Source organism: Syngnathoides biaculeatus, chromosome 7 (genome assembly GCF_019802595.1).
Source record: "Syngnathoides biaculeatus isolate LvHL_M chromosome 7, ASM1980259v1, whole genome shotgun sequence".
NCBI lineage: Eukaryota > Metazoa > Chordata > Actinopteri > Syngnathiformes > Syngnathidae > Syngnathoides > Syngnathoides biaculeatus.
This window is the reverse complement of record NC_084646.1, coordinates 22,299,114-22,310,885: the sequence shown is the minus strand read 5'-3', so window position 1 is coordinate 22,310,885 and position 11,772 is coordinate 22,299,114. Positions and strand designations below refer to the sequence as shown.

Genomic DNA, 11,772 nt, shown 5'->3' with positions numbered 1-11,772 from the left:
AAATTGCTGTTGTTTGAATAAATTGTGTTTCTTCTTCCAACCCAGTTTATCCTTTTGATATGCACAATATGGTCAGATCTGGTGAAGAGTGAGTGCAAGCGATCAGTCGTTGAGTATTTGTACAGTATTGACTGACATGATGGGGCTGAAAAACCGTCAAGTCTCAATTATCTGCCCATGAATCCGAATCACTACAAAAATGATCTTGGACGCGAAGAGGCAGAAGAAACCATGGAGAAACCAGAATGAATTACAATTGCTACACTTGGCTGAAAGACACCGGGAATTGCAGTTACTACCAAAGGTGCGCATCATTTGCTTATTTGTTAGCTGTTGTCCAATAATGACACAAAAAAGGAAGCGACAAAGAATTGAACTTCTTTTTGAATATAAATTAATATTTCATATTCTCAGATTTTTTTTGTCAAATTGGATTTCTTTCTCATTTCTGTAGTACTCTTTCAAACCACACAAATTATCTTTCTGTTTTGACCAAAAAGGGGATTCATGGACTCATGCAGAACTTCCTCATTGTCAGAATTTTTTTTTGTACTATATAGAGCTCGTGTATCTACGTCATAAAATCACGTGACTTTTGTTTACTTCGCCATATTGCTGGTCTAGCAAAGCATTATTCAATGCTAAATTGGTTGGAGACGACACGAAAATATGTCTTATAGCACGACGCCCAGAGTCTTGTTCAATTCTGTTAGACATTTAGACTTTGAAAATAAATAAAACTACGTGGACAAATTAGATAAAAATCCCATATTTAATGCCAAAGTCGATGTTTTTGCCGATAAGAAATTGGACTGTTAATTTGCTTCCGCTTGTCTTGGACAACTGGATATACACATGGATCTGGTGAGTAAGTCGTCGAGATTTACACGGAAATGTTTGAAAGCGTAGAAAAGTCTGGATGCATACAAATACTTCGTTGCTGGATCTGTTCTCATCAGGAATAGAGCTCGTGCACGTGACGTCACCATTTACACGGCGCCATATTCCCAGTCAAAAAGAGCTGCTCGACAGTGTGGGGGACATTGAACCGGAGAAGAATATACACAATGTCCGAGACTTGTTGTGCTGTTGGTTGTTACAACATAAAAGACAGATATTCAAAGAGGTCATTCTATGGAATATCAGATGAAAAGATCAACGGATTTCAGCAATTAAATATGATGGATAGTGCCCAACCAAGTACACATGACTGTGTCGCAATCACTTCATTTCAGGTAGGAATTATTCTTCTCAATCTCAAATTACCAAAAAGTATTTATAATGCCAAGTTGGCTCATTTGCGAACAATGTGTATTGAAAAAAAAAAAAAATGACAGGGAGTCATCTCCAACATACAGTCAAACAGAGCTGCTCGACATTGTGGGAGACATTGAACTGGAGGAGAATATTTATAATACCCGAGACCTGTTGTGCTTTTGGTTGTCAATCAGGGCAATTAAACATGATGGATGGTGCCCAGCCAAATTATACACACCTGTGTAGCGATCGCTTCATTTCAGGTAGGAATTATTCTTCTTATTCTCAAATTACCAAAAAGTATTTATAATGCCAAGTTGGCTCATTTGCGAACAATGTGTATGGAAAAAAAAAATAAAACGACAGGGAGTCATCTCCAACATACACGGAAGCGTGTTGCGGCCAACCTCTCCCCGACAGACTTTTTTTTTTTTAATATCCATTGTTCTCAAATGATTCCAATGCACATTTAAAAAAAGACAATAAACCATCAGTCACACAGAGGTTTACGTAGTTTAACGTGTGGCCGCAACACGCTTGGTATATGAAAGAGCCGACTCTGTCTTATTTTTTTTTTTAACGCATTGTTCTCAAATGAGCCAACTTGGCATTATAAGTATTTCTTGGAAAACGCTACGGAGGAGCCGACTCACTTGTCCTCGTTTTTTTTCCCCCAATCATAGTTAATGAATTTGAGTTTGTGTAAAACCAGTGGTCATTGATTTAAATATTGGTATTGTATTGAATACAAGCTGAAAAGATCGATGGATTTTAACAAGGTTAACGTGTAGCCGAACACACTTCCGCGTTTATGAGCCGTGTCCCCGTTGTGAACAGATCCAGCAATGAAGTATTAGTATGTGTCAAGACTTTTCTACGCTTTCAAACTCTTCTGTGTAAATCTCGACGACTTACTCACCAGATACATGTGTAGATCCAGTTGTCCAAGACAAGCGCAAGCGAGGTTATAGTCCAATTTCTTACTGGCGAAAACATCGACTTCGCCCTTAAATATGGGTCCTCTATGCAGAGTGTCTCTCATTTTTCCACGTACCTCTGTTTATTATCACCTATGTTTAACTGTATCGTACAAAACTCTGGCCGTCGTGCTATAAGACATATTTTCCTGTCTCCAATCGACTTAGCATTGACGAATGCATTGCATGACCGACACTTTTGGCCAGTGACGTGATTTGCTGACATAGGTGCGCAAGCTCTATAAACCCCACATAGTGACTCTTTTGACGGCTCGTGAACGCGGAAGTGTGTTCAGCTACAAGTTAACCTTTGCCGGAATCCATTGATCTTTTCAGCTAGCATTCAATACAAATACCAATATTTAAATAAATAACCCCTGGTTTTACACAAACTGTCATTCATTAACTATGATTGAAAAAAAAAAAGAAAATGGAGTCATCTCCACGGAACGTACACGGAAGCGATTGGGGCCATACTTAACCTCTGTAAACTTCTGTGACAGTATTTTTTAATACGCATTGTTCTGAAAATGAGCCAACTTGGCATTGTAAATACTTTTTGGTACTTTGAGATTGAGAAGAATAATTCCTACCTGAAATAAAGCGATCGCTACACAGGTGTGTGTATTTTGGCTGGGCACCATCCATCATGTTTAATTGCTGAAATACATTGATATTTTCTGGTATTTTCAGATGGTATTCCATAGAATGATTTCTTTGAAGATCTGTCTCGTCTGTTGTGACAACCAAAAGCACAACAGGTCTTGGGTTTTGTAAATATTCTCCTCCAGTTCAATGTCTCCCACAATGTCGAGCAGCTCTGTTTGACCGGCAATATGGCGCCATGAAAATGGTGACGTCACGTCCACGAGCTCTTTTGGCAGCCATTATGTCAGGGGCATGGCCAGGCAACTGCCCTGTGTGCAGTGTGTGGCAACAGCACCTTGCCTGTCCCTTATTGACGTTAATTAGGCCAGGCATATAAATCTTGTGTGTTCCATTTTCAGTTGCCGGTTCGTTGTGTTTGACGATCCAGCATTGTGTATAAGTTTGCGCCTCAGTTATTGGACCTTGTTTCTGGATTTTTGGACTTTGCATTTTTCCCATGTGTTTTTTGTGCTTCTGCCTTTTTTGATTACTCACCTGTGTATGAGCTCTGCCGTAATTAAACTACCCTCAAAAATCATGTCCCTGCCTCGGAGTCCTGCATTTGGGTCCTACCCCATGTCGCTTGCTCATGACACATTATGAGTAATTGATACCTTAAATAAGGCTGTATTGGCCCAATACTGATACCTGATACACTCTCTTGTTTGTAGTTTTAACAGTCTGAATTATGCGATAAAACTTTTTACTACCAGTCCGCAACCCACCCAAAATTAGGATGAGGTTGGAGGGGGGCCTCCAAATAAAATTTGACTTATGGCCCCACCTTGCTCAGCAGCAGCCCAACATATGTAACAGATCTGGTGGGACCCAAAATGGCAACAAATCCCAATTTTGGAGGTTGGCTTATTGTTATATTTAAAGGGTCATTGACAGCTAACACGTAACATTTTGTATGTTTTTAACTGAAAATAATGATCCAGAATGGTCCCGTCTGTTTTTTCAGGGCAAGTCTGAATGTTGGTGTATATCTTTTTTTTTTTCATCTCCTGCCAGGGAAAGTCTTTCTCGGACTTTGTCTTGAAGAAGAAGCAGGAAGTGACTTTTATTGCAGACACCTCCAGTGGCAGGGTCGCGTATTTACACCTATTATACCTGTGAGTTTTTTCTGCGTGTTGGCCAAAATTCTACTTTTTTATATATTTTTATTTTATTGCTGCATTTTGCTCGAACACGAGGATGGATTCATTCTTCATACATTTCCAAAAGAACCGGTTCATCGTGAAAAATGGATTGCACAGGTGCAAAGGACGAGAGCTTTGTGGATTCTAAATGACAGGTAGGTGTGTATAGATGTATTTAAAATATAATAGTTGGGAGGAAGACGTAATCCTTCAGAACGTAACAAAAAATCTACGTACGTAAGTCAGGGGTGCTAAATGTGTCGATGTGCATAGGCCGCCGCTGTCGGGGCCGGCATTGGTTGCCGCCGCCGCCAGGGCCAGCATTAGCCCTGAAGCGGAAGTGGATCAGGCAGGGAGGTGGTTTGGCCGCGTGCGGGAGGAGAAAGGAGATCCCACCCCCCACAGGCCACCAGTGTCTGGACACCCCTGAAGTAGTTACTTCATCCGGCATGGGTCCTCCTGAGTACGCTACATACTGTCATACATACTGTCAGGGAGTCTGTTGTCAGTTAGAAGTGATCCGCATATCTAAGTATGACTTGAAACAATAGGGTAATATTGCCCCAGTCACTTCATTCGATTGTGAGATGTTCTCTTCTTTGAAAAGAGCATCCACACGGAAAAATCCAAAAATCTCTCGTTCCTCTCCCAGGTACCGCTATGTGTTTTCACGAGCGAATGTCCCTGTGTAACATCTGCAAATGATGTTGCAGGCAATATGGCTGCCACTGGGATGTCGAGTGGCTTTGCACATTAATGAGATGCTCTGCTCTTTTTTTTTTTTTTATATTGACATTGAAGTGAATACATAATGTAAATGTGAAAATGTAGTTTTCATAAACAGATCTTTTTTAAAATGTATAGCGTCAGTGGCCCTTTAAGTAAATAATAAATTATGAAAAAAATGGGCACAATCAAAAATAGTTTTCTTAAGACACTTTTTTCTCAAATACTGACACTTTCAAGGATGGGGCCCCATAGCTCAGTGGTTAGAGCATTGGTTTGGTAAACCAGAGATTGTGAGTTAATTTCTCACTGGGGCCTCCACTCCCCAAGAGGGGTTGCGTCAGGCAGCTCATCCAGCATAAAAACTGCGGCAAACAAATATGAGCGTTCATCTGAGATGACACGCTGTGGCGACCCCTAATGGGACAAGCCAAATTAATGTTTTACTGATATTTTAATGGGCACCACAAACACCTTGTGGTGGGGTTTTTCACCTGGTACTAAGGTCTGTAATGGATGGAGATCTTAGTAATGGAAGCCAGCTAGACTATGTGGATGTATCCAGTGTTGGCATTATTGGGGGGTTACATGTGTAGGCTCCCCCCCAAATGATCAAAGTTTGGCGGTGGGGGGGTGGGGGGTGTTACTTTAATTGCAGTCCAACCAACTCCTATCATTGGGAATTGTTGTAGCCAATGTTAAAGGAATGGTCACTGTAGTATCAAAACCTAGAAACAGAATATGGAGAAAAAACAGACAGGTCATATCACCCAGTCTAGAACAGACTCCAGCTCACCCGTGAACCTAATGAGGACAAGAGCTATAGAAAATATATGGATGGGGTTATATAAATAGCCCAGGCAAACAAATTTTGCACAGAAGCAGCATAATTTGGAGACCGTTTGGACAGTAACAGATATGAGTTCAATGCCCTAATGAGAGGTTTCACCTTTGCTTTCCCCAAGATGATGATGAGGCATTCATCATTTTACATGGCACAAAAGAACATTCATGGACTAGCCATGTGGCAGCTAATTGGCCATTTGCAAATAGTGATTCCATCGTCCTTCTTCTCTTACCCCACAGGGCTAACGGCACTATGGGTCAAAAAATGGGGTTTAGTTGGAATTAAATTGACATTACTGGAATTGCTGAGGTGTCATGGTGCAGGAGTGTCTTGCACGTTTTCAGTTCTGGGTTAAAATCTTGGAAACTGAGGGCAGTACATGATGGGTAGGTAGCGCAGAAGACCAGCTGGAGGCTAATGCGAAGCCTTTCCCGAGGCAAAGACAGAGCAGGCTAAGTCGCACTGCCAACTGTCTTTAGCCAGACAGGGCCATCAGTACCATTGGTTGAGTAATTGCAAGGTTCCGGTGAGGCGGGAATGGCAGATGAACTTAGACCTGTGACCCCAGTAAAGCATTTGAGAATGGTAGAATTGGGCATGAAAAGACCGTCTGGTGGTGCAGTCTTGCAGTTTGGTTGGTCCCTTTGAGCCAAAATTAACCACTTGTTCGATCTCTTGCTTGATTGCCCCGAACAAACAGGAGAAGGGAAAGCTGGGTTTCAGGCTCCACAGAGATGAAGGGTGGTGAATCTATGGGAGAGACGGGATCTTGCTTGGTGTTGCAAGACCCAGGGAAAAAGGAGAGGCTGACATTACAACGGCTGAGGAACAATGAACCAACTAACTCGATGTGGGTACAGCCACTTTCTGTGTAGAGGTAGGCAAAGTTTTTGTGGTCAGTCCAGATGGTTCAGGGGGTAACAAATCCCTCCAACCAGTGCTTCCACTCCTACAAAACCAGCACTCCAACTAAGAGCTCTCTGTTTCCTACATTGTAGTTCCATTTAGAGGGTGAGGGCACCGAGTGAAGAAGGCACAGGAGTGGAGTTTCTTGGTTTTGTTCAGAAGAGAACTGCTCCAATAAAATTACTGCTGAAACCACCGAAAGACCCACTCATCCAGGTAATTAATGACCGCTGTCACTAATTAATACGGATGGATACTTTGCACATTGGGCACACTTGTATTTCATGCAGGCTCCCCTGGGGGACTGACAACAGGTATGGTGGAGAGAGCACTGGGTCGGGTGCAGACACATCTGTGATGATTTGTAGTGTGATCACACACCACCTCCCCCTTCACTGCTCTACTGGCCCTCCAGTTTTATTGCATTATACACCCGTGTGTTGGATTTGTGTTGGGGAGAACAGGTTGGAGGTTGGGGAGGACACTTGGTCGGATGTGGTTTGCTCTCTGGACCGCCATGCTTCATTTCCGCATATTTCCAATGCACGACATACATTTGCCTATTCTTTGTGGAGCCTGTGACCATATCACCTCACCCCCACTAGTTTCTCCAATTTTAATGCACTACACCCCACCATACACAATAATGGTGCAGGGATAGGGCAGTCAGGAACTTGGTAACCATAGTAAAAGTGTGGGTGGTGGGTTTTCACATCCCCGGAATACCTCATCAACAAAATGTCCAGGGTACATCATGACATAATGCCCAAGGCGCCTCATTTGGCTCCAATCTATGTGGAGGGACTGCGGCTCACCCTATTTCTAAGAGAGAGCCTGGACACCCTGAGGAGGAAACTCATTTCGGATGCTTGTATCAATGATCTTGTTCTTTCGATCAACAGCTCTTGACCATAAGTGAGGGTAGGAATGTAGATCTAGATACAGGTAAATTGAGATTTTTTAATTTTGGCTCAGTTCCTTCTTCTCTATGACAGACCGATCCACCCTGCACCGATCGGCCCGCCATTCTTCCCTCATTCGTTAAGCAAGACCCCAAGTGACTCGAACTCCTCCGCTTGGCGCAAGCGCTCTTCCCTGACATGATGGAGAGGGCACTCCAGACCATGGCCTCATATTTGGAGTTGGTGGTTTTCACCACAACCACTTCACTGTCTCCTCTAAAAATTCAATGTGTTTAGAAAAACAATAGTGCACACACTCTAACTGCAGCAGTCAATAGAAAATAATAAATGTGTGAACCGTTAATCTGAAGAATGCCACACTTTCGGGTCGAACAACATCTCAAACTAATTTGCAGCGCAAATGGCCTGTAACATTTACCACACTCCCAAACATCAATGTGAAACTAATGACTGGAGGACAGAGTGTTTTCTAGTTGAAAAAAAGCTTGCTGTAAAACAGAATAAATGATGTTACATATGTGCGATCTTTTTTTTTTGCAGGTGTACATTAATGTGTGTCTACTGTGATCGATGTTGACATGATGATGTAACTTTGTCCCGAGTGACAAACCTTGACACTGAGTCCATTGACTCCATGTGATTCATACCTGTCACTCAGCTCCTGTTCCAAAGGAAGAAATGATGAACCCGCACATTTCCTGACTCCAAGCGACCCCCGAGGTACGAACCTTGACAGGATTACGAGGCTTTCCCCAAATCAATGCCGTTAATTCTCGGAAGTCAGCTAAATGTGGCTTAAACTGACTGGCTGTCAAGGCTATATGCTGGAAATTCTAATTGTGGGTGGGGGCTTCGTACACAAAATCAGAGACATGGTTGACAGTTGGTGCCAGATGTTGTTTCTGTTCATTGGGTTTTGATGAATGTTTGAAAATATCTACAAAAACACCTTATTAGGGTTGATGCGGATGAGAAAAACAAGTTTGAAACCTGCCAAATTACGACATGATCATAATGTTTCATTCATATAGAGAACGATAAACAATGAACTATCCAGCAGCCGTCTCTAAGCTGCCCTGTTATGCTGCTGTCAAAGTTATATTCACCATGTGCTATGGTATAATGTAATGTTTTATAACTACAGTACAGTTTGCTGTACTGGATAGATATTTGTATCTACTTTTATTTTACACTTCTGCCTGCTGCCAGGTCGACATTGCAAATGAGGATCTGTTCTCATCTGTCTTACTTGGATAACTAGAGATTAATTAATTATCTTTTGTTCAGGGTAACTGGGAATCTAGATGATGTGCACACACCAGAATCAGCAGAACAGTGTGCGTTAAATAGAATAAGTGTGAGTATGACAAATACTGTACCATATATTGGTTTTGGATAAAAACACAACTTATTTTTGAAAAGAGATGCCAGAAGGAAACACCTGTGTTTACTTCTGGTGTTGTTCGGTTTATGCTTAACGTTACAATCAAACTACGTTTGTCTCCTAAACCAGCACCACACCTCTTTTTATATTCATAAACCTTTGGAAAAGTGACAAAAACCTGTTTTCAGTCTCTCTATTTTCAAAGGTTTGCTACATGATTGAAATAAGAATAAATTGCAGCGGTCTATTGTTGCACTCAAACACACAAAGCACACACAGGGAGTGGAATGTTACAGAAAATGTAATTAAATCCAAGGGAGAAAAGCACAGGGCAACAATGGAGAGGGACTGTACTACAAAGATTACAAGCAAACAGATAAAGAACAAACTGTAGGATGAATGACTGAACTTGTGACATGTAGAACTTCTGTGACCATTAAGTAAGCCCAATTATGCACCAGTTTGTACCTCGGAAACAGTACACTCTTCTCACGGTGCACTTCCCGGATGGACGGGCAGTGGTGCCGACAGGTGGATTTGAAAGAAAAAAAAAAGAGAAAAAGAAAGGGGGGAAAAAGTAATTCAAGATTGTTGGTGTCTGGAGCATTTGGGTGATGTTGGTTGCCATGTACTCAGCTAATTTGCCCACCACACACACACAAAAGTGTCATTTCAGGGTGCGGGCAGAGAGCTCCTGCGGTCCTTCAGTGCATCTCTGCCACCTCATAGTAAGAAAGGTTGGCAGGCAGGAGAGGCAATGAAAAAAAAATCCAAATCACCAATGTCATATATCATTTATTAAGTGTAATTCTCCAAAGGACTCAAACGAATACCTGTCATACGTGTGTGTGCCTGTAACACATTACCACATTACTGGTAACCTTTTATTGCTCAGTGAGTGTGCTTTTTATTATCTTTATGTCTTAAAGGTATTCTCTGTCAATTGACAGTTGTCTGTTGTTGTCCTAATGCGGCTCCAACTACCGGAGGCAAATACATGGCAAATAAAGATGATTCTGATGCTGGACATGTAACAGGAGAATGCTTGATTAGTTTTACATAAAATTGTCATTCATTCTGAAAATGCCTGTTGAAGAAGAATGGGATACACAGAGAGAGGAGAAATAATCCCGCACCTTGTGCACTGTAAGCCTATCGAACTCATTATGTTGCTGTGCTGTTGTTAAGAGAGAGGTCGCAGAGGGGTTATTGGCTGTCACCAGCGACAGCAAAGCAGCACTGAGAGATGATCGCACACACCATCTCTGTGCCACAGAGACACAGGAATTCAGCTTCCTTTGATAGAATTCATAGAGCAGGGAAAACATAATGAGTCACCTTTTATATGAACCAATTGTAACCAGTTTTTGTCATGCAGGTTAAATCTAAGAATGGCAGTGTATCATTTGCTTCTAATGCTTCTTCCATTGGGAAGCGCTTCATCTTGGAGCATCTCAGTGGCACGGTGACATACTTGAAAATTCTGTTTGTGGGCTTCGGCTCTGCATTCGACATTGTCATCCCTGAACTCTTCACTGCCAGGATTCTCCAGCTCAGCATCTATCCTGCCATCTGCCAGTAGATTTACAACTTCCTGACAGGCTGGACACAGCAGGCGAGGTTGGAAGGGGGTGGGGGAACTAACTCATCCACACGCACCGTTAACATCAGTTCCCCCCCAAGGATGTGTCATCTCTCCACTGCGTTCTTCTCCTTTTACACACCACTGCACCTCAAAGGATCCAGCTGACAAACTCCGGAAGTTTTCAGGCAACACAACAGTCACCACCTCATCAATGACAGCAATGAATTCAACAGAAAGTGAACCTGCTTGGTGTCCTCGTGCAGCCATCACAACATAGTGCTAAAAATACTCAAAACTGTACACCCTATAGTGGACTTCAGAAAACATCCTTTTCATCAAAAAGTGTTCTTCTATAGGGTTGAAGTCAGGATTTTGCAGGCCATTCAAGTTCATCATATCGGATTCTCTCACCCATGTCTTTATGGACTATGGACACCAGTGGACAGGATTTTATGTTTGATTTTGCCCGTTTTATAGAGTATTAGAGTTAAGTATTCATTCTCAACCGCTTTAGATACAATATGTGGGACAATTGCCTACTGGTCACAACCTCGTTTGTTGTTTTCTTGCCTATTGTCAATGTATACTCTGGCCCTTGTTACATGTTCTCCTAGTTCCTGCCAGTATTAGTACTTGCCTACATTTTTCTCTCTTAAGTATTATTGTGATTTTCTGTTGTTACTTTCGCCATGCCACATGTAAGTATTTGTTCATTTCTGTATCTTCCCCCTGGCTCTTCATCCACCTTCCTAGTTATTCGTAATGATTTTCTGTTTGTTTTTGGTGTCTGCCTTTTGTTGAGTAGCCGCTTTTTATTTAGAGCTATCCATGTTTGCGTGTGCTTTTTGTTGTGTGTATTGTCCTAGCTCTGGAACATGCTCCATTTGTTTCAGTTTGCTTCATGGAATCGACCATCTACGTTTAACAGACAGCGTGACTGTTGTAATGCCTTTTCGTAGTGATGTTTTCTATAATTGCAACGTGATAGCAGCACTACGAAGAGGTGGATAAAGTCGGGTAAACCCTGACAACCCAAGTACCAAACACTCGTCCTGCCAGTGGTCTAGAGCCAGCCCTCTCCCCATTGGTCCAGTAGTGAATGGAAGGGATGGTGGCTGTTTTATTTGCATTCAACAGTGTTGGCCCCTAAAAGCAGGATTTTAGAATGACAAGGAATAAGGGATTTAAATTATATAATTCTTGATCCTTCAACAAAAACATGTCCTAGGACAGATTGATAAGGATTTTACATGGTGCCCTGTGATAGGGAGCCATTTGTAAGTGAGATTAGTTTAAATGTTAACATACTAACAGTATGGTAACATCTAGCATGATATCACTCTGATTAGAGAAAGCGCAAAGTGAGATTGATAAGGA

General features: G+C 42.0%; 1 long non-coding RNA gene across 1 annotated transcript; it reads left to right on the top strand.

Annotated features, from left to right (window-relative positions):
- Positions 1 to 4,082: 4,082 nt before the first annotated feature.
- Positions 4,083 to 6,709, top strand: LOC133504083 (uncharacterized). Its single transcript, XR_009795896.1, has 3 exons — positions 4,083 to 4,179; positions 6,298 to 6,474; positions 6,596 to 6,709. It is a non-coding gene; the product is annotated as an uncharacterized LOC133504083 (long non-coding RNA).
- The last annotated feature ends 5,063 nt before the right edge of the window (positions 6,710 to 11,772 follow it).